The sequence below is a fragment of the Urocampus carinirostris genome, chromosome 15, assembly GCF_059441175.1.
Source record: "Urocampus carinirostris isolate Australia breed hairy pipefish chromosome 15, RoL_Ucar_1.0, whole genome shotgun sequence".
Taxonomy (NCBI): Eukaryota; Metazoa; Chordata; class Actinopteri; order Syngnathiformes; family Syngnathidae; genus Urocampus; species Urocampus carinirostris.
The window spans coordinates 28342240-28365210 of NC_142363.1; the positions used below are offsets into that span (position 1 = coordinate 28342240).

At 40.7% G+C, this 22971-nt stretch overlaps 1 long non-coding RNA gene across 1 annotated transcript; it reads right to left on the reverse strand.

Moving 5' to 3' along the window:
- Positions 1-15325: 15325 nt before the first annotated feature.
- On the reverse strand, positions 15326-22712 carry LOC148352051 (uncharacterized). The gene is made up of 3 exons (XR_015852818.1): positions 22560-22712; positions 22426-22488; positions 15326-15452 (listed from the first exon to the last, which is right to left on the reverse strand). It is a non-coding gene; the product is annotated as an uncharacterized LOC148352051 (long non-coding RNA).
- Positions 22713-22971: the final 259 nt, after the last annotated feature.

Below are 22971 nucleotides of genomic sequence, written 5' to 3' on the forward strand. Positions count from 1 at the left end.
ACAAAATTGTTTCCATGTATATATTTTCAATTTTTCTCCCAAATTTATCGTAAGTGGGCGGCATTAGCTAAGTAGGTAAAGTGCTTGTCTTGGGAACAAGAGGTCGCAGGTTCGATTTCCGGCTCCTCCGTGATATATGTTGAAGTGTCCTTGGCAAAGACACCGAATCCCTAATGCTCCCAATAAGCAGGTAGGTGCCTTGCCTGGCTGACTCCCTATTGGTGAGTGCGCGTGTGCGTGAATGGGTAAGTGTGAAGCACATTGTAAAGCGCTTTGGGAGGTCTTCATTGACTTGGAAAGCGCTATATAAATGCAGACCATTTACCATTTCAAGTTGATGTCTGTGCATCCATCCATCCATTATCTGTACCGCTTATCTTCAGTAGGGTCGCGGGTGCACTGGAGCCCATCCCAGCTATCTTCGGGCAGTGGGCAGGGGACACCCTGAACTGGTTGTCAGCCAGTCGCAGGGCACACAGGGACAGACAACTCACTCGCTCATTCACACCTAGGGACAATTTGGACCGACCAATTAAGCTGAATGTTTTTGGAATGTGGGAGGAAACCAGAGTGCCCAGAAGAAACCCACGCAAGCACGGGGAGAACATGCAAACTCCACACAGGAGGTTCGATCTCATGACCTCAGAACTGTGCCGCACACGCGCTAACCACTGCGCCGCCGTGCTGCCCATGTCTGTGCATACAAAGTCAAATGTAACCTCAACTGAATGTACGTCTCATTTTTAACTAGTTTCGGTCAAGGTGTCACACCCAAAAACATGTTTTGGCTGTTCATTGCTAAGTAATCCTTTATATGGAAGCTCCTTAAGTAATCATTGATCACTGTTGAGACACCACATAACGCACTACTAGTACGCCAAAACGCCAAAAGAGCACCCAGAGCAATTTGATTGGGTGAGCTGTAGGGATGGGTGGAGCTATGCAAAGAGCACAAGCACTCCCACCTCTCTCTCTTCGTTTGCAGAATTTTGTGACGTTTTACAAAAAAACTGCATGCACCTTGTTTTGAAATCATTGTTTATGAAAAGAAATGAAGGTGAAAATGAGCCTCAACAATCTTAAGTAAATGCGGCAGGGAGACATATCCAAAGTGGTATATTTGTTAATGTGTGGGACTAAGGCTCTGGCTTTATTCTTATGTCATACATTTTACGAAATCATCAAATGTCACACTGTGAAATAAAATGTGCTGAAGAAAAAGCTTTTGTCTGGAGAGTGGGTTTAGGAGGTTTTGTTGAGTTTTGTCTCAAAATATATGGTGTGGCTCTTTCCCAGAATAAAATCAAAATATTTTGCATTCACGGCTCTTTGAGTCAAAAAGGTTTCTGACCCTTGTTCTATACCAGGGGTGGCGAACAAGTTTGACACAAAAATTTTTTTAACTGTAAGAGTCAAAGAGCCACACCACGCACTGACCTGCCATGACAGACAGACACTCACAAACACACACAATTAAAACATATTATTTCCCATAACACACTCCTCTCCTTACAACACAACAAGTATTGTTCTTGTGTTGATTTCAAGGAAAGTGTCCACCCTCAATACACACAAAAAAAACCTAAACATGAAACAAGGCAAAGAACCGCAGTATATAGAAAATAAGATGAGGCAAAGAGCCGCATTCTTATTGGCCAAGAGCCGCATGCGGCTCTAGAGCCACGGGTTCGCCACCCCTGGTCTATACCACGCTACTGCAAAAAAGGTTCACAAAAAATGGATAAGGCATTTCAACCAAAAAAACTGTTGCCAACAATGCGCTGTTAAAAAATTGAAAATAATTACAGCTCCCTCCCACTTAATGTTGCTGATCTAGCACATGGTGCTAAATTCCTTGATTGTCTGTCAACCCCTATTCAACGTCATTCTAACTGCCAGTTTCACTGACTTTGCATAATAGTGGGCGGTTCTAAAGTGACTGAAATCCTACGGCAGCAAGTTGTCCAGGTAAAAACGAAAGGGACGACTATGAATTAAGTATCTATCTGTCGATGGATCTATCCATCTATCTGTCGATGGATTTATCTATCTATCTATCTATCTATCTATCTATCTATCTATCTATCTATCTATCTATCTATCTATCTATCTATCTATCTATCTATCTATCTATCTATCTATCTATCTATCTATCTATCTATCTATCTATCTATCTATCTATCTATCTATCTATCTATCTATCTATCTATCTATCTATCTATCTATCTATCTATCTATCCATCTATCTGTTGATAGATCTATCTATCCATCTATCTGTTGATGGATCTATCCATCTATCTATCTCTATCTATGGATCTATCTATCTATCTATCTATCTATCTATCTATCTATCTATCTATCTATCTATCTATCTATCTATCTATCTATCTATCTATCTATCTATCTATCTATCTATCTATCTATCTATCTATCTATCTATCTATCTATCTATCTATCTATCTATCTATCTATCTATCTATCTATCTATCTATCTATCTATCTATCTATCTATCTATCTATCTATCTATCTATCTGCCATGACAAGACAAGTTGATCGTTCTAAATCTGTGATTTCAAAATATAATCTTCACAAAACTACAAACTCATTCAGGTCGCCCAAGAAGGCTAGTTGTCCACAGAAGACAAATGCAAGAGAGGACAGGTCACTGCTGAGGATGTCAATGGGTAATTGTGTCCGCACTGCAACTGGAATTGCTTACCAGTTTAGTGTTGAACATGGTAAGGATCTTTCTCGCCATACAGACTCTCCATTTGAGAGCATTTGGACTGAATGCTCACACTGCAGTGACCAAAAACTCTCATTAGCAAAAAACATCGAAAAGATACAACGAGCTTTCCTAAAGAGCATGTTGTGTGGACAGAAGAGAACTGCTTCAGAGTTTTATTTCACTGATAAAAGCAAACTTAATTTATTTGGGTTGGCTGGGAAGCATTATGTCTGGCGAGACATTGGAGAAAGCCTAAACACAAAGGGTGTAAAAAAGTCAGTGAAAGGTGGAGGAGGAAGTGTCATGGTTTGGGGCACGTTTTCTGCAGCAGGAGTTGGGCCTCTAATACAGCTTCATGGCCGAGTGAATGCAAATGTATATCAGAACCTTCTTCATCAGCCTTTGTTACTTGCAATTCTCGCCCAATCAGCACTCAGTCTTCAAGCAGGACAATGCTCCGTGTCACACAGCAAAACGGGTAAAGAATTTCTTTGAAGGTGAAAATATTGAATTCATGGCATGGCCTTCCGAGAGTCCTGATCCCAACCCAAAAGAGAACTTCTGGAAAATCCTTGGGGACAAAGTTATGGTCAAGAAACCCACTGCAATCACCAAACTGTGGGGGAGGCTGGAAGAAGAATGGACCAAAATCACACCAGAGGAGTGTGACAGACTTGTGCTATCCTGTGGGCGCAGATGTGCTGAAGTCATTCACAGCAGAGGCCTCAACACTTCTTACGAATTGCTGACTTTTGTAACCTTAAGAATTTTTATTACATGCCAAAGTAATTTTGATCAATGTGTTTTCTAAAAATAAACTTTTTTGTGTGAAATGCCTCCGGTCATTTTGTGAAAAAAGTTTTGTAGTACCATGATATCAAAGCATTACAATGTCATTTACCTTTGGAACAGTGAAGATTGCAATATTTCAAAATTATTCATTTTTTTTTACAATTTGTTCCCCATTTTTGATATATAAACACACAGACATTAAGCCTGTTCTCATATTTTAAGGAGACGCATCTATAATAAATTAAGCTTTTTAATGAAAGAGGAAAAAGGAGCATTTTTAGTGGCTAACGGGCCCTGTGTACAATAACAGATATATGCACTGCATTTATTTTTAGTAAGGGAAGTCGTTTCACATGATGCACCAAGGAAAGAACCAGCACAGTCACATTAATAACACAAGACTCTCCCTACAATTTGTAGCAAAATCATTTCATAGATTCAGCAGTGAGTAAATTAAAGAGCTTTGCGGGGGATTTTTGCACTTTTTGTATCATAAACCAGGGGTCATCAACGGGATGCCGGCGGGCACCGGCAGCCCCCCAGAATTGAATGCACACTATGGTCTACTTGTGACTCCAAGAGCCAAGAAGAAATCTGTAGGCTCAAAAGTGTTCTATATGCAGGCCCCGGTGCCGTGGAATGCTCTGCCTCCAGAGATAAGATCTACAACCTTAGTAGAAGTTTTTAATTGTAGGCTTAAGACACAATTCTATTCTACAGTATAGCCAATGCCGACCTCATACTTTTCTTTTCCTGTTCTTTCCGGGTGCCTGTTGTGTGTTGAAATGAGGGAGAAGGACTTGGGGGATGGGGGATGAGTCAGGAGACCTCAAGGATGTCAACGTCTTCATCGATTGTCGATGCTGTCATGGACAATGTTACATATTACCAATGTTTTTTTTGTTTTTTTAAAATTTCACTCCAATTTGTGTATTGTTAACCAATTGCCTCCTGGTCATCCTGGAAGGGGGATTACCACTTATGTGGCCCATTCTCAAGGTTTCTTATTCTCCCTCATGTTGAAGTTTTGAGTTTTTCCTTGCCAGCATGACGATTTCAGATCAGGGGATGGTGTAACTGTTCATTGTGCAATCCCTTGAGACATTTTGTGATTAAGAGAAATACAAATAAATATGACTTGACTTGACCCTAAGAACCGCTAAAAAGCCCACGGACCGATACTGAAAATAGTGATCACTCATGATGGGTCATTGTCATTTTCTAGGAAATCTGATTATTAAATGTCAAATAAATCAATGACATGAATAGTGTCTTGAAATACATAATGATTTCTTAAAAAAATAATTTTTCCTTATGCAAGGCAGATGTTTTAGCAGTTGACTATTTTGTTTAGAATAATTACAGCCTAGTTGACTGGCTTTAAATACAGCGTCATTACAAGCAATCACTGAGCAGACATTTGAATGGTTAACTCAACCCGTTTCTTTTATACTGAGACGTTAGCTTCCGAGTGAAAAAAACCATAGTTGCCCTATTGTGGCTGTCACATCGGTGCTTGTCACTTGACTCAACATCCTACTGTTTTTTTATATGTTCAAAACAGGCCTACTTTCAATTTCCGAACGAAAGAGGTTTTCCCCAATGATCTTGGCTCTAACTGCCTGTCAATGCCAAAATGTGTCTCCTCTCTGAATGCTGGATGATGCTTCACACCGAAAAACAACAGCGACCAGATGATGAAGGTGCTGTATCTGAGTCAGATCAGGAGGCCTCTCCTGCTTATAATAATAATGGAAACCAGTACTATCTGTTTCATGTGGGGGAGCAAATGCCTACCCAAAAAATGTCCCCGAGAGGGATTGGCGTCACCAGGCTGTACTTGCCCAAGAACCCGCAAGAAGAGGTGCCCCGAAAAAAGAAGAAGAAAAAAAAGGTAATATTGTTTGATTAAATCATCAGTTTGACAGTTTAATGTGACAAAACATAAGATTTACCACGCTCTTCTACCTAAGAGCAAATCCACCTAAAATACTATTAAACCACCTGCACCACAACTTAGACCAGATTTTATCCAGTTTTAAGCTTTTCCCCATAATTTTCATTCTATTGAGAAAAAAAGCAAAGTAAAATTGCACCACTAAGCAGTTCTGTCCTCTCCCGGCTGTTCCAAAGCTTCTCAAACAGCTACTACAACATTCCACAGCCATGACAACAGGTAACAATGTTTTGAAAGCTGCCACTTACTGTCTGAGCAGACAAGCTTGAAGTTCAGAGTGACAGCATTTTTACATTTAACACATTTTGCACTGGCTGAGTGACTCCCCACCTATGTTTGGGAATTCATGATGATATTCTGTCTTTCAATAAAACCTCTAAAAGCTACTACTGTCAAAACCAGAAGGGAGACAGGACCCACTTGCGCTACGTTTCTCTCAGTTTTATTGGAAGAAAGGCACCCACGATCTGGTGATCGCTGGACGCGGGAAGCAGGTCGCTCTGACCGTGGAAGTGGATCTACCGCGGCGAACGATGGCGGTGTCGGGACAGAAAAACGGCCCAGTAGCTGGGACGGGAGAGCAAAAACGTGGTCAGGGTCACAAACGGGTTGTAAGCCAGGAGAGGAGAGTAGACGTGGTCAGGATCAAAAACGGGTCGAAGGCTGGGGACGGACAGGAGCAAGAAACAGTTGGGAGTCAGGGTCGAAAAAAGGCTTGCCTAGAGTCAAGTCAAGTCAAGTCACATTTATTTATATAGCCCTTAATCACAAAAATGTCTCAAAGGATTGCACAGGATTGCAATTACACAATGACCTGATCTTAAACCAACATGTGGACAAGGAACAACTCAAAACCTCAGTGTGAGGAAAAAGAGAAACCTTGAGAAAGGACCTCACAAGTGGTAATCTCCCTTCCAGGATGACCAGGGTGAAGAGTAAACTGAGGTTTGCGGACGGACTGACAAAAGGGGACAGATAGGAGTGGGTCTAAATAGGGACAGAGAGCCAATCAGAGTCTGAGGCAGTTGGTTCCAAAGGGGCAGGCACAGGTGATGCATATCGGTAATCATGACAACTACTGTATATCCACGCTGGATTCTAATAGTATAATAGGATATTGAAATATGTCATATACATATTGTGTATATGTATTACAAATGGAAACTAGTAGAACAAAAAAAAAAACACCTACATAATTGTTTAAAATAATAAAATATAAATACTGTACTCCCTAGTTTAGCATAATTGGGGACCAGAACACTCAGCGGTATGCCAAATTTCTCTCTTCGCTCTGCAAGCCCTCAGCAATAGTGGACTGGTGATAATGGATCACGTCCCATGGGTGCAGTTCATTTTAGCCGGAAAGAACAGAATAAAAGAGCTGCCACGCATAACACAAATTTTCTGTCCCTGCCCCCGCTCTCAGTAATAGTCGACTGGGGGCAATGGGTCACAGCCAAAACAGTGCAGTTCATTTCAGGCGGACCACAATGGCTTGCTTTAGTGTCCCGAACCCAAAAATAAATGTGCTCTGTGGGGTCCCTGCTCTCAGCAATAGTCTGTTGGGGATATTCGATCGCAGCCACGTGGTAAAGTTCATTCATATGAGGGCCACACCGGCATGTTTCAGCACCCGGAACGGTAAAGTGCGCTTTTCGATCGTGCATCTGTTACATAGGCAGGAAGGCCTGAATTGCTGTTTAATATTATTTTTTATCTTTGGAAATGAATATTCTCAGACCTGTGATACACTGTAGCTAAGTGTTACAGAAAATACTCTAGGGATGCAGCAGACGATTATTTTAACAATCGATGAATCCTTCAATTATTTTTTTCGATTTCCTCCTCTATTCAAAAATTGAAGTCTAGGACACATGGAATAACGGTGCACAAACATCAGAATATTCTGAAATATAAGACAACAAGTAATACTAACCTGCAAATACGTGACTTTAAGGTTCTGTTACTAACATACAAATGTTTGCATGGACAAGCGCCCCCTTATATTTCAGATTTGGTTTCCCCCCGTGTTCCCTGCACAGAGCCTCAGCCCGGAGAATGCCGGTCTACTTGTGACTCCAAGAGCCAAGAAGAAGTCTGCAGGCTCAAGAGCGTTCTCCATCCCGGCCCCTGTGCTGTGGAATGCTCTGCCTCCAGAGACAAGATCTGCAACCTCAGTGGAAGTTTTAAAATCTAGATTTAAGACCCACTTGTATTCAATAGCTTATGATTGATGCCCAACTCATACTTTGCTTTTCCTGTCTTATTCCGACTTCCTGGCTAGTGGTGATATGGGGCAGAAGGATGGTTTGAGATGAGTCGGCGGACCAGCATCTGGACCTGAAGCATGTCAACGCCTGCATCGACCAGCCGGCAGAGATGGGAAGCTGCGTTATTGCTGTTATTGACTTTTTGGCCTATTTTACAGGCTTGAGCCGTCGTTGCTGTCATGCACTTTCTAGACAAATTTCAATACATTAACTATTGTTTTCATTTATTGTTGTTTACTATGTTTTGTGTTCAGACGCTCCCCTACTTACCCACATTCGAGTTACGAACAGCGGTACATACGAAAAAAAATTTCGGAATGTGGAAACATTTCCGAACATTGCTGTAAGTTAGATAAATCCGGCTTCTACTTCCTAGGTCGTGTGTAAACACACTGCACTTTCAATATCTCGTGCATCCATTCAATATGGTTGGTATAAAGTTTAAATAAGAGGCGAGCCGTTTCTATTAATACAAAAGTGGAATAAGAAAGCTTAACGTGGTTGAGAAAATGGTTGGAACACTTTTTTTCAGCTACTTTTTACGACGGAGGAGGAAGTCACGTTACTCTTGAAGCTCATCTTCCAAAAGTAAGTTAAACTTCACTTTATTTATCTTTATCGAGCATATTATTTCATGAAATGTTTATTATTTAGTACAAAACAATACAGGTTACTTATACATACTTAAATAGATAGATAGATAGATAGATAGATAGATAGATAGATAGATACTTTATTCATCCCCGAAGGGAAATTCACTTTTCCAGCAGCATCCCTAAATAGACCTTAAACATACAAAATATAGCACTGAAGCAACTTACAAAACAATTTAAACTTAAAAACGATCGTCCGGAAGTAGGGCGGCGTCTGTACTGTTACCCAATGCTAAATCTATTGCACCCTGGTCATACTGGAAGGGGGATTACCACTTGCGAGGCCCTTTTTCAAGGTTTCTTTTTTCCCTGTGCTGAGGTTTTAAGTTTTTCCTTGCCCGCATGTTGGTTTAAGATCAGGCAATGGTGTCATTGTAATCCTGTGCAGTCCTTTGAGACACTTTACAAAGGAAATTATTATTATTATTTTGCGATTAAGGGCTATACAAATAAATCCGACTTGACTCGACTTGTACTATTACTCTTAAACACAGTGTGGCAGTAGAGTCTAGAATGGTCCCAGACCAGCCATGACTAATGAATGCTCATGAAACATGCAGAGTTAACCTACTGACTTGTTTAGCCGTGGCAGAATGCTACATGAAACCACTCAATGTATGTCAATGACATAGGAGGGGGGAAAAAGTCAATGCACTTGTTATCGACAGGACTGACTGTAAAGCTCGAGCACTTCTCGCGTCATGGGTTTTATTTGTGATCACATTAAAGGCTTTCCTTCCTTATGATTTTGTTTTTGTTATGTTCCAATAACACCAATGTCATAGCGTGTGGATTTAGAATGTAACATTCAGTTATTGGACAAGTTGTTGCACCAGAGACATTCTACCAGGCGATCTCAACCAAGGAGTGTCCTTACCTATGACGAAATAGGAAAACCTCTTGTTATCTCATATAAGAACTGATATGTTGAGAAAGGTTTCTGCGTATAGATTCTTGTCAAAATGAGAGAAAATGTATTACTTTGTGTTACAATCAGATAATTTAGTCATTTTCAAAAATGCTTATTTTTTACTTTAAAAAGAAATACTACACTGAAGGAAAATTGATAGCGTACATTTACAGTTGAAAAGCGAGTTTACAAAAGCAACTATCAAAGATAGACATGAGGCCTGTCATGATTTTTAATCCGGCCATTTAAATACCTGACTAAATTTTCTGTTTCTACTTTATTTATTGTGTATTTATCAATATATTTTTCAAATAACAAACGTTGGAGCTAGATTTTTGTGCTTTTTGAGTTTTTCAATATCCATCCATCCATTATCTGCACCGCTTATCCTCAGTAGGGTCACGGGGGGGCTGGAGCCCATCCCATCTATCTTCGGGCAGTGGGCTGGGGACACCCTGAACTGGTTGCCAGCCAGTCTCAGGGCACACAGTGACAGACAATTCGCTCGCTCATTCACACCTAGGGACAATTTGGACCAGCCAATTAACCTGACATGCATGTTTTTGGAATGTGGGAGGACACCCACGCAAGCACGGGGAGAACATGCAAACTCCATACAGGAGGTTCGATTTCATGACCTCAGAACTGTGCCGCACACGCGCTAACCACTGTGCCGCCATGCTGCCCGTATTGCAAACATGTTTGATTAAAAGGTCTATTGATTCACAGATTTTAATGATTTTACTGTAATCACTCATTCATCGCAATTAACGGGGAGCCAAACCTGCCAAACCTTTAGGTGCGCCTTATAGTGCGGAAATTACGGCACTAACGAAATAGACAAAAAAAATCAAATCAGTCCATTACTGTATTTCCTTCTGGCCTGGCCCTTTTGCCAAATTTTCAACCCAATAGAGCCTAGATGTCAAAAAGTTTGTTAAATTGGGTATCCCAAAAAGAAAAAAAAGACCTACGTATACATTTACAAAAGAAAGCACTTAGGTCACGTCCTGCATGTAATGCAGTGTGTAAACAAAGAAGTCATGAAAAATAGATGTCAGTCGTCAAACCTCAACCTGATCGAGGCACCAATACGACAAACGCAAGTGGATCAATGTCGCGAAAGAAAAAAAACTCTGGCATGTTTGTTGACCCGTAACGTCACTCAGATAGCAAAGTGGTGTCGGACGACCACGTGGATCCTCCACTTACATCGGATTTGGCGTTATCTTAAGATCTCGAGAGCGCCGTGATGGAAATATCGACTGTGTTCTCCGGGGACGTCTAGAGGAGAGGGTGATTTGCATCACCGACAAAGCCAGTGGGCAGCAGGCTATAAATGATGTATTGTGACCTCAAGGTTATAAAGGTGGCCACGTGGATCCACCTGTACTATAAATTGTTAATTTGGTTGTCTTTGTCCATGTCGGTCAAACATACAGTATTCCTCTAACCCCCATACCCTGAAAAAAAGGTCAATAAAATCCTGTCGAGGAAGATGACGTCTTTGAAACATGAGCTACGGAGAAAGTGCTCATCGGATGAGAAGCAAAATGCATTGCTGCAGACGGCAACTCAGCAATGCAATTAACTCTCACTTTAAATTGAGAGAGTTGTCATTTACATCAACCCCCCCACACAACTCGCAATAAAATAACCGAGTGGGCGGGGGAATACTTTGTTGTAGTTTCAAGACATTCTTTGGTATTTATGTTAACACTCCCAAGATTTAGGAACAGGAACAATCCATCCCTCCAATATCTGCACGCTTATCCTCAGTAGGGTCACAGGGGTGCCGGAGCCCATCCCAGCTATTGTCGGGCAGTTGGCAGGGGACACCCTGAACTGGTTGTCAGCCAGTCGCAGGGCACACAGGGACAGACAACTCACTTATTCACACCTAGGGACAATTTGAACCGGCCGATCAACCTGACATGCATGTTTTTGGGATGTGGGAGTGCCCGGAGGAAACCCATGCAAGCACGGGGAGAACATGCAAACTCCACACAGGAAGGTTAGACCTCATGACCTCAGAACTGTGCCGCACATGCGCTAACCACTGCGCCGCCGTGCTGCCCGGAACAGGAATAATGAAATACCGTAAATTCCGGACTATAAGCCGCTACTTTTTTCCCAAACGTTCAGCCCTGCGGCTTATTCAATGATGCGGCCAATTTGTGTAAATTTTCGGCCAATTTGTGTAATTTTTCTAACGGCCGTCAGCGGTGCTTGAGTACAAAAGGTAAGATTGAGAGTACAAAAGGTAAGATGGAGACCGGTGGAATATATGCGCCGAGGAAGACTGCTACTTCTTCACTTGTGCACACATTGTCTTTGTGACAAAGTTCCTTTTCAATAACGAGGAAGACGCCTTTAAAGGCTTCAATTATAAAGAGGAAGACGATGAGGGTTTACCGTGAAATTTATAATTACGGTATGTTTTTACTTAACAGACACGTTTGCTATATTGCGAGGGTGTTCCTAGCAGCGTGTTGGTACCTTTCACAGGCACGGTTTGGGATGAAAGTTATATTATTATTATTAAAGCTTTGAAAACTCTCTCGGTGTACCGTCTTTCTTTGTAAATATGTGTAACCATGTATAATATGTATTTGCAACTGTATATTTTTGTAATATATTCATTTTAGAGACTTATTCTGATATGCTTTCTACGGGCGAATCAAAAAAAAGGGGCGAAAAAAACGCGGGCTGATGGGAAGTGGGGACCGGTAAAGGTCAGTGTTTGAGGACGCGGCAGACAATAGTGGATATATATTTTTCCCACCCTTACTTTTGGAAATATACATTTTTTTCCCTTGGATTACTTTCAACGGGACCCGGACTCTGCAGGTCTGCATCAAACTTTAAGTACGGGTATCATTTTCCATTCATTTTGCCGACTGTGGTTTCCGGATTGTGTACTATATATTTAGTCACAGAATGATCGCAGCAAGGCTTTAGGGCTAGGACCTTAGCTTGGCCTTTTGGCTGAGAGTAAGAGTCCCGGCTCCTTGGCTTTGTAGCGTATTATGAACTGACCGATAACGGATAATGGATAATGAATAACGAAGATAGAACAATAACCCTTAAAAAACCCCCCCACAATCGCGGGACCTAGAATCGGGCTTGGGTAAAATTTGCGATTGTGTTGCATATTGCAGTGTGTACATGGGGCTTATATACAGGTGCGGCTTGTGTAAGCATAAAAGCGGTTAATTTCTTAAAATGTGGTGGGTGTGGCTTATAGTCAGGTGCGCTCTATAGTCCGGAATTTACGGTACATTAATAATAACAGGTGGACAATGATTGTTATTTTTTTAAGGGAATCTAGAAAAAAAAACTACGGATGACTAATAAAACAAATATTTGTGGACAAAAAACTCAAACAATATACGATGAGAATTATATTTATTATAATATCTGTCATGACTACTGATGCGGGGTACCTGAGTCTGCTCCGTTGGCGCCAACAGTCACGGACGCTGATTGGCTGCTGATCTCTTTTTAAACTCCCGCCTTCCTGTCAACGATTGTCAGTTCGTCTGCGAACCTCAGCTACATGCAAGGCAAGCCCCTTTTGACTCCTGACTCTTGTTCCTCGCTCTCGACACTGCCTCCGCTCGACACGGAAGTGCCACTTCCGCGTTCCCAGCGATCTGCTACCCGTGACCGACGATCACCGGATCGTGGGTGCAAGCCCTTTCCTCTTTCTAAATAAAGCTGAGTGAACGAATTCTACGTTTGTGGTCCGTGACAGTATCAACATTTATAAAGGATGTTTAATCACACTTTTTTTAGACTGATGTCTATTTTCAACCTTCTGAGGGTTTTTTCGGTCCAATATGGCTCTTTCAACATTTTGGGTTGCCAACCCTTGACCTCAGGCCTGGTTGTGAAAAGGCCACCAGAGAGCAGCCGAGACCTGTATCGGCTGAGGGAACAAGTGGGACAGCTTAAAGGAGGGAGTGTCATTTGAGGTTTCCTTAAAAAGTTGAAAGTTATTGCTTTCTCTATTCAGTATGTGTTAATAATGCCCGATTGAGTTCAAACAGCCCTTACGCTTTATTTTCCATTGCACCTATCTGCATTTATCTTACTTTTATCAGAACTGTTCGGGGTGGAAAACACTAGATAAGAGGTAAAGGGGGCTGGGTGGAGTCCTGAAGAGAGACGTCATATTCATCCCTGCATAATAGAGCATAATAATGTTGAAAGTAAGAAAAGGCCTGCTTGTAGTCCAAACGCCAACCCAACACCCCCAAAAAAGATGAAAAAAGAAGGGTTAATTCAAGCACGTCTAAGAAATGCATGTACTTGCACATGCATCATGAACAGGCTGCCTAAAGCTGCAATCATGACTTGAGACCAGGAGATGGCAGCAGAAAGTAACAAAGTTTACAAACCCCGCACCCTACGTTACAATAAAGGTGTTATCTGCACAGCTGCATAGTTTAGTGCTCATGAATGACTTAATTCAGAAGTCAAACTTTCAGCATATTTGCACTGATCACCAGAGAAGAAGTGACTTGTACAGTGTTCTCGTTTTCCCGCGTCCCTGCGTCCTAGACTCATCAATTTTGCTGGGGACGCATTGTGTTGAATCAACGTGCGTCCCCGGGACGCAACTTTTTTGACACAAAATTGTCATTATTACCCGATTACTTTTTTTTTTTTAACAAAGATTTACTGCACTCCAAACTTTTCGTCAGGCAGATCCACCATTGTTGTTTTGGTCTCGCGGTTCGGCGAACGAGATCTCGTTGCTTCGAGAGTCATTGTTGTGGTGGTTGTCGGCGAGTGAAGGTGAAGGTTAAGTATGCCTCCGAAAAAACAGTTAGTATAAGGTGCAAATCAACACAAAATTGGTAATTTCTTCAGTGTCGGTAATAAGTCGAAACATAATGCAGAAAGTGATAACAACGGCAATAATTCCGGCACGAAAAAACGGCGGAGAAGTTCTTCGAAAGATCGCGGAGGCAAGGAAAACACGTGTGTTGAAGCGAATGATTCAACGAAAGAAAATAAACAAAAGAATACTCCTAGCGAGAAAGACTTTTCTGCCAAAATGGAGTAAATTATATCCCTAGTTACGCTATGAGATATTTTTGTGAACTGAAAAATCTGAAGTGATAACTGCTTTGTATTACCAATTAACTGTGATGATTAAAACTGAATGAAAATATAGATTGATATGTCAGCAATATGGCAGCGCATGTGCGGCACAGTTCATGTCTTGGGAACCTCCTGCGTGGGTTCAAATCCAGCTCCGGACTTCCTGTGCGGAGTTTGTATGTTCTCCCCGTGCTTGCGTGGGTTTCCTCCGGGCACTCCGGTTTCCTCCCACATTCCAAAGACATGCATTTTGGGTGGATTGGCCGGTCCAAATCGTCCCTAGGTGTGAATGAGTGAGCGAGTTGTCTGTCCCTGTGTGCCCTGCGATTGGCTGGCGACCAGTTCAGGGTGTCCCCTGCCCACTGCCCGATGATTGCTGGAATGGGCTCCAGCAACCCCATTACCCTACTGAGGATAAGTGGTGCAGCTAATGAGATGAGATTAAAACTGAATGAAAATATAGATTTATATGTCAGCAATATTATTTTGTATAATGTACAATATTATGAACTGAAAAATCTGAAGTGATAACTGCTTTGTATTACCAATGAACTGTGATGATTAAAACTGAATGAATACATAGATTTATATTATATATTTGTCGCCGATTTATAATTTCAACCCCGATAACACTAAATTTTGGGGACCCGTAGATCTCTGTTGGGACCCATAGATTTTTGAGCATGCGAGTCCCCGGGACCCATCACTTTTCACAGGTAAAATGAACACTGCTTGTACCTTCAAAGAATGAAAGGACCCCTGAACTAGAGGATATGGACCCTCTTTTTGGAATGTGCAGAGACACTGTATCACATGGACAAACCCCAGGCATGCAAGAGGACCTGATAACTGCGTGCTCGGCAAGCGTTTCACCAACATACCTGCGAGCACATCCAGTTTTTGCAGTTCCCTGTTGGCGCTGAGGGCAAAGCACGAAGAGCTGAGCCTCTTCTCCCTCCTCACAGCCGTTTGTGACCCCGGCTGCTTGATCCTCATCAGCTGAGTGGCGGGAGGTTTTTTATTGGAGGCCTGCGGAAACAAGCAATCAGGGAGAAAGGGCACGAGGTAATTCAATGTGGAGAGGAAGACGGGAAGGCGGCTCAGCCATGTGCTTAAGGGTCAAGTTGCGCTCCCCGTCGGATCGGGTGCTTCGCTTTCAGCGGGGGAGAATACGATCGCCTGCTGCGCTCTACGGTACAGTGTTTCATCTCTGGGAGGAGTGTGCAACAACCCCCGAGGAGATGGGCTGATAGCAACGAGCTAACGGCAATGTCATTATTTTCATTACTCGACGGGCCGGTTAAATAGATTGAAAACTGGGTTATTAAGGCTCAGATGCAGCAGAGCCCCTTTCTCCCTCTCCCTTGCGTTCTGTCTCAAACGCTATCCACCCTGTTTCTTTTGATTTGATAGGCAACCGGGGGCAGAGCCACTGAAGCAGGAGGAATGACATTAAGGCGGCGTAAACACTAGCAGCTCTGTCCCGAACATGCCTGTGAATCAAGACCGCTGATAACATTGAGCTTCTTAAAAGTCCAGGATAGAAAAGCGTGTGTAAGATTAAGATATAGCATAAAAGTGTAGGTGACTTGTTTTTGGGGGGCACGTTCAGGTGGAGACTTATATATTAGCTCTGATCATATCATATCATTAGTTCATCAATCAAGCGTGTGTGTGTTTTTGATTAAGGCAGAGCACAAAAACCACGCTAAGTGGAAGGCTGAATGATTAGCTCTTATCATAACATTAGTTTGTCAATCTGGCTCTAAAACAGTAGTGCCCACACTTTTCAATCCGTGAGCTCCCTTAAAATTCCAATGCACTTTTTTGTTTCAAGTTAATTTGTCATGTTGGTTGTTTTTACATTTTTATTTGTTTATTGTAAAAAAAAATCATGGAGCTATTTAAGTTTTTTATGTACTTTTATACGAGTTGCTGCTAAGCCTAATTTTATTTCCTGCACCGTTTAATTTTTGGTGTAAGTGAGAGATTAGTCTAGTTACTTGTGTTGAAATTTTATTTTAATAACAGTAAAAGGTTTTAGAGTGCTATTCAATTTTTAACACATATTATTTGTTTCTTTTTGCGGTGTTAAAAATTTCTTACGACATTTTTTAAGCTTTAACAGCAAATAAATATCGGCTCCAAATATCGGTTATCAGCCTACTCTTAATACTAAGAATACAGGGTATCGGCCCTGAAAAACCTATATTGGTCAGTCCTTAGTAGAGATCAATTTGGATGTAAGACTGGTTTATATTACACTTACCAGTTAACCAATAGTATTTTAGTTTTTATTTTCACACTCATAAAACATTTGTACATTTTTAGTTGTTCCATTTGGGGTGTGTCATTCAAGGTGTCCTTAAAACTGTTTAAGGTTCAATATTTTCTCCCCTACTGAATTCAATAAGGCCCTATGGATTATTTCCAATTGCACCTGTGTACTTTTAGCAAAGCTGTCCGGGACGAAACACGTTAAATAGGAGGAATGGTCTGATATCGTGCTTGTCTCCACGTTTTTTTTCTTTTTATTTGTTACTGTAGCATGAAAATGGTGAAAGTAAGATAAGACCTGCTTCAAGGAAAGTCCAAACGCCAACCCAAACCCCAAGAAAGATGAAAAAAGAAAGGTTCATTCTAAGAAATGCAAGTGCATGTACATGCATTACGAATGAGCTGATTAAGGTTGCAATGATAAGAGACGCCAGGAGATGGCAGCAGCGGGTGAAAAGAGTTCCAAATTCTGCACAGCTCCTTTAACTAGGGAGACCTTTTTATCCCACACTCAATAAATGAATACGTAGATAAATACTTCCTGGAATTCCTATAATAAGTACGATTTAATGAAATAAATAATAATTTTTCATGGTGAGATTTTATTACCTATGTTGAAAAATAAGAATAAAAAAGGGATTCTTTTTAACAAGTTTCTTAGAAAAATTGGTTCTTAAAAAAAGGAGACATTGCACCCCCATGCCCCAAACAAACAAATAAACAAATAAATTATATTTTTTATAGTTTTATATGACCTTCACTTAAAAAAATTAAAGCATAACAGAGAACATTTATAACAGCGCTCTTAGAAAGTTTGCGGGGATGCATTAACGCCCAACCCCCACAACAAATAGATAAATATTGAAATTCCTTTTTTAAATATAATAACTGAAAGAAAAAAATAAATACAATTTTATTTTTCAAACAAAAGGTTTGAGAGTTTACAATGAAAGAAATCTGAATATATAAAGGAGGGATCTAGTCATCATTTTGTCGATTAAATGATTAGAAATAGAAATATGTGAATTTCAATTGTTGTAGTCAAAAGCAAATAATTATTTTCAAAATAAGAGCAGATTTAAAAAAATCTAGTTTTGTACTTCTAAAACAGATAGTTTTCAAAATAAAGTTTGTTTAACCATGCATTTTACTTGGTGTTTATTTAAAAGTTTGACAGAAGAAAATGACTGAGAACCTCTTCGAAATATGAAAATACCCAAATTATGACTGACAATACAAGAGGTTTAATCTCACTTGTAACTAAGAAGGGATTACATTTTTGATGCCGAACCTAATGCAATTTTTTCCACTGAATAAGCTTAGCACAGGGGTCGGGAACCTATGGCTCGCGAGCCATATATGGCTCTTTCTATGAATATCTATGGCTCAGAGACAAATTTGATTGCATGCAAAATATCTCTATCTTGTTCGAAACTTGAGTTATTCATCCTATTCAGGTACACGCAAATCCAATCCAAAGCTAAGCAGCCGACGTTACTTCGCAGTATATATAGGGCACGTTTTTCACTACAATTTACAGTCAAGGTGTCACACAAAAAGGGGGGAAAAAACTCGTTTTGGCTGTTCAACTGCTCAAAACAGACACAGCACAAAAAACCTGAAAACTTGTGCCAACACTACCTCATACGAATATAATGGTACTAATGTCTATGTTCTTGCACATGTCGACTGCACTACGTTTACTGCTCACCTTGCACAATGTCTGACCATTTCCTTTTTTCTGCACTATGTTGTCTATGTTTGCACCAATGCATATGCTGACTATTTTTTGCACTATGATGACTTTGCACCAAATGCAATATTCACGACAACACTGTATGTAACATCCCACATGCCGACATTTCTTGTGTAAATACCATGTAAATTATAACTATAGCCTTATCCCCCTTGTTTTATAACCTTATCTTCTCTGTTCCTTTATCTTCTTGGCTCATACCTCATTGTGAATGTGTAAAACTGGAGTGTCATGCCCAATTTCGTTGTCACAATATGTTAACCCATTTTGTAACAATGACAATAAAGGTATATTCTATTCTATTCTATTCTATTCTATTCTATTCAACGCTAAAGAATCCTTTATATAAAAGTTCACTATATAATCTGTGTTCAGTGTTCAGATACCTTATGATGAATCCACAGAACACACTGTAAATACGCCAAAACACCGGAAGAGAACTTAGTCTTTTGATTGGGTGAGTGGGAGGGATGGGTGGAGCCATGCAAAAAGCGCAAGCACTCCCTCCCATCTCTCGCCCTACGCCATCTGCGCCAAAAGTGAGCTCATCAGGCTCCCTATTTGCAGAATGTTGTGACGTTTTTACACAATAACTGCTTGCAACTGGTTTTGAAACCAATATGTATGAAAAAAAGGGTCAAAAGGAGTTTAACCGATCTTGAGTAATTGCAAGAAAGAGACAAGTTTAAAGTGGTATGTTTGTTGATTTTGGGACAGGGGCTCTGGCATTATTCTCTTTTCAGAATTTTGATCAAATCATCAAAAATAAATGTGCTGAAGACTAAGCTTTTGTCTGGGGCGCCGGTTTAGCAATTTAGTAAATTTGTCTCATAATATATGGTGTGGCTCTTTCCCAAAATAAAATTAATATTTTTTGCTTTTATGGCTCTTTGAGTCAAAAAGGTTCCCGACCCCTGGCTTAGCAAGTAGGTTGTACAATACAGAATTTGATGGCACCATTCTTTGTGTTTAGATAAAACACATTTCATAAGAAACGTCACATGCACTGTCCACGTCCACTCTATATAAATTTATAGTTCATGTGCGACTAAATTTTTAGTTTGTCACACAGCACTGTATTTGTTTCCAAACTTTTTGTTCTAATCAGTTCAAAAAAACTGCATACAGGCCCTCTTTCAAGGTTCCTACAGCTTAAGGCAACGTAAATACAAGACAATTTCTTAGACTTTTAAAAACATATTTTAGACAAAATCGATAAAAAAAACACAATTTAAATAATCAAAACGAAAAACACAAAAATTTCTTGCACATGATGCATGGTGCCCGTACACATTACCTGGCATAGCTTTTAGACATGGCGAAAACAAGGTAACTACCTGCTTATCAGCGGTATTAGGGATTCAGTGTCTTGCCCAAGGACACTTTGACATATAACACAGAGGAACCGGGAAGCGAACCTGCGACCTCTTGATTGCAAAACGACCACTTTATCTCCTGAGCTTCTGCGATCCTAAAATATAAAATGTTATATATGTTACAAAGCCGCTATGTGTATATTAGCTAGATCTAAGACATGAGTTTCCTCTGAGAGGTCCGACTGAAACCACATCACCGTTTTGATAGTCAGGTCATGTTGCCGTGAAAGTAAATCGGTGAATTACTAAAAAAGGTGATTGATAAATGTTACTGAATCAACAAGTATAAATTCTATTATTGTGTTTTAAAGACAATTGGATGAATTAGTCCATTTCTAAATACAAATACGATATATAACTTGTGCATGTAAGATTAAATCGTATTAATGGGTTCATATTTTTAAGACTTTTGAAAATTGGATTCAAGATATTTCAATGCTAAATAAGGCCTTATTTTTAGGATAATTAATTCACTACATTTTAAGACTTTTCAAGGATCCGCAGGAGCCTTGTTTATTTAGCATATGTTTCACTAATATATTTATTTATAAATGTTGAGTGTCAGGACCAGAACGGAGACCCACTCGCGTTACGTTTCTCTCAGTTTTATTGGAAGAAAGGAATCTGGTGATCGCTGGACGCCGGAAACAGGTCGCTCTGAACGCGGAAGTAGGACTTCCGTGGCAAGCGATGGCGGTGTCGGGAACGGAAAAAAATGGGTCAGAAGCCGGGACAGGGGAGCAAAAAACGTGGTCGGGATCGGAAACGAGTCGAAAGACCGGAGAGGAAAGTAGACGTGGTCAGGATCAAAAAACGAGTCGAAGCCGGGGAACAGACGGGAGCAAAAACAGGTGGGAGTCAGGGTCGAAAAAGCTTGCCTATAGTACACTGAGGTTCGCAGACGGACTGACAACAGGTGACAGATAGACGTGGGTTTAAATAAGGACAATCAGAGTCTGAGGCAGTTGAGTGTTTTAAAAACAATTGGATTACATAGTCCATTTATAAACAAATTCGATATATAACTTGTGCATGTAAATGCTAACGAAAGAAAATTGTATTAGCTTACGTTATCTTATCGTCCGCGTGTATTGCCAATTATATGATTTGAGACTCTGCATCGGTTTATTTAGATTACAGGTAACAAACAGGCGGCCCGCGGGCCAGATCAGGCCCGCTAAGGGATTGAATCCGGCTCGCGAGACAGCACTCAGAGAAGCGCAAGAGAAAAACAGGCTGCAGGTTGAGATATGTCAACTTGATGTTGCCAAAGCCAGGTGCCTCGAACAAAGACACTGTACTTGTTTTTATTTCTCCCTCTCTCTCTTTCTTTTCCACCCCTTTTCTCCCACTCTGTCTCTGTCTCTTTCACTCTCTGTGTCTCTCTTTTCCTCTTCCTTTGTTGCTCTTTGTCTCTTTCTCTGTGTCTTTTAACCTTTTTTCCTTTTCTCTCTTCATACCCTTTGCGCTTTTTCTCTTTTCTCTCCTTCTGTCTTTCTATTTCTCTTTGGATTTCTTTCTTCCTCTCCCTTTCTTTTCCCCCTCTCTCCCGACTTTTTATCTTTTGTTTCTCACGCTCTCTCCCTCTCTCTCTTTTTCTTTCTTTGTCCTGCCCTCTCTCCTTTTACCTCCCTCTTTCTCTTATTTCTTGATCTCTTTTTCTTTCTCTTTAATCTACTAGTCCGGCCCCCGACAGAATGTTTGTTCTATCGTGTGGCCCCCGAGTTCAAATGAGTTTGACACCCCTGATTTAGATAAACATTAAATCCTATTAAAGTGTTTACATTTTTAAGACTTTCGAAAGTTGGATTTAAGACAGTTTCATGCCATTTAAGGCCTTATTTTTAGGGTCATAAATTCAGTGCCTTGTGAGACTTCTCAAGGATCCCTGTTTAATGATTTTGAATATAGATTTTACTCATAACAAAATGCATTTATTTATAAATGCCGAGTGTTTTAAGACCATTATCAAGCTCTGCCCTTAGCTTCCCCTGACAAAAATAGAAAACAAAGCACAATCACATTCACCAGCGAGGACATGCTGCGATATCACATGAGAAACTTTCTCGGGGGAAAAACCGTTATTCGAGACAAAGACGGCAGTGAATCGTGGCAAACAATGACCTGGAAAAACAAGAATCAAAATAAAAACACGAACTATGAAAACGAAGACCCGGTTGAAAAGCACCAGAACAAGCCCTTGCGACTGCAGAAGAGCCCAACGGTATTTCCGGACACTCCGACCACAATTTTTAATGAGAATAATTGGATATTTTTCCCAATTCTGAGAAGACAACCTTAGTAGAATAGAATAGAATATACCTTTATTGTCATTGTTACAAATGGGCTAACATATTGTGACAACGAAATTGGGCCTGACACTCCAGTTTTACACATTCATAGTGAGGTATGAGCAAGAAGATAAAGGAACAGAGAAGATAATGTTATAAGACAAGGGGGATATGGCTATAGTTATAATTTACATGGTATTTACACAAGAAATGTCGGCATGTGGGATGTTACATACAGGGTTGTCGTGATAACGTTGGTATCGTAACGGTTGTGCAATATTGCATTTGGTGCAAGTACTTACATCATCTCCTGCAGATCCATTTTCACTTGCAGATTTTTTGTTCTTGCCAGATTTCGGAGAGTCCTAAGATGAAGACACAAAAGAACCTCAAGGGAAGTGATGGTAGGATGGGGGTGCAGGGGGTTTGAGTTTACCTTGTCTTTTTTGCTCCTCTGAGGCATACTTGTGCAAGTTTCGAGGCTTCCACGATGGAAACAAGCGCTTGACACACCGGCCTCACCAAGTGAATATTCACGCACCATGTGACTGATCTCGAGCTGCCCGCTTGCTTGCACACAGAAGTGGGGAGGAACTGCACTTGGAGTGGAGAGAGAAGTACCAGGAAAAAACAGGGTTGGGTAGGGTTACTTTAACTGGATTACTTTCAATTATTTTGGATTACTCTAATACCAAATATGCTAATAATAATAATAATAATTTCCTTTGTATTGTCATTCTTTGTAACAATGTACACAGAACGAAATGTCGATACACCTGACCCGTTGTAGCGAGTCGATGCAGCCGCAGCCAGAGGGCGCCGCCATTATACCAATTAGGTATGTCTCG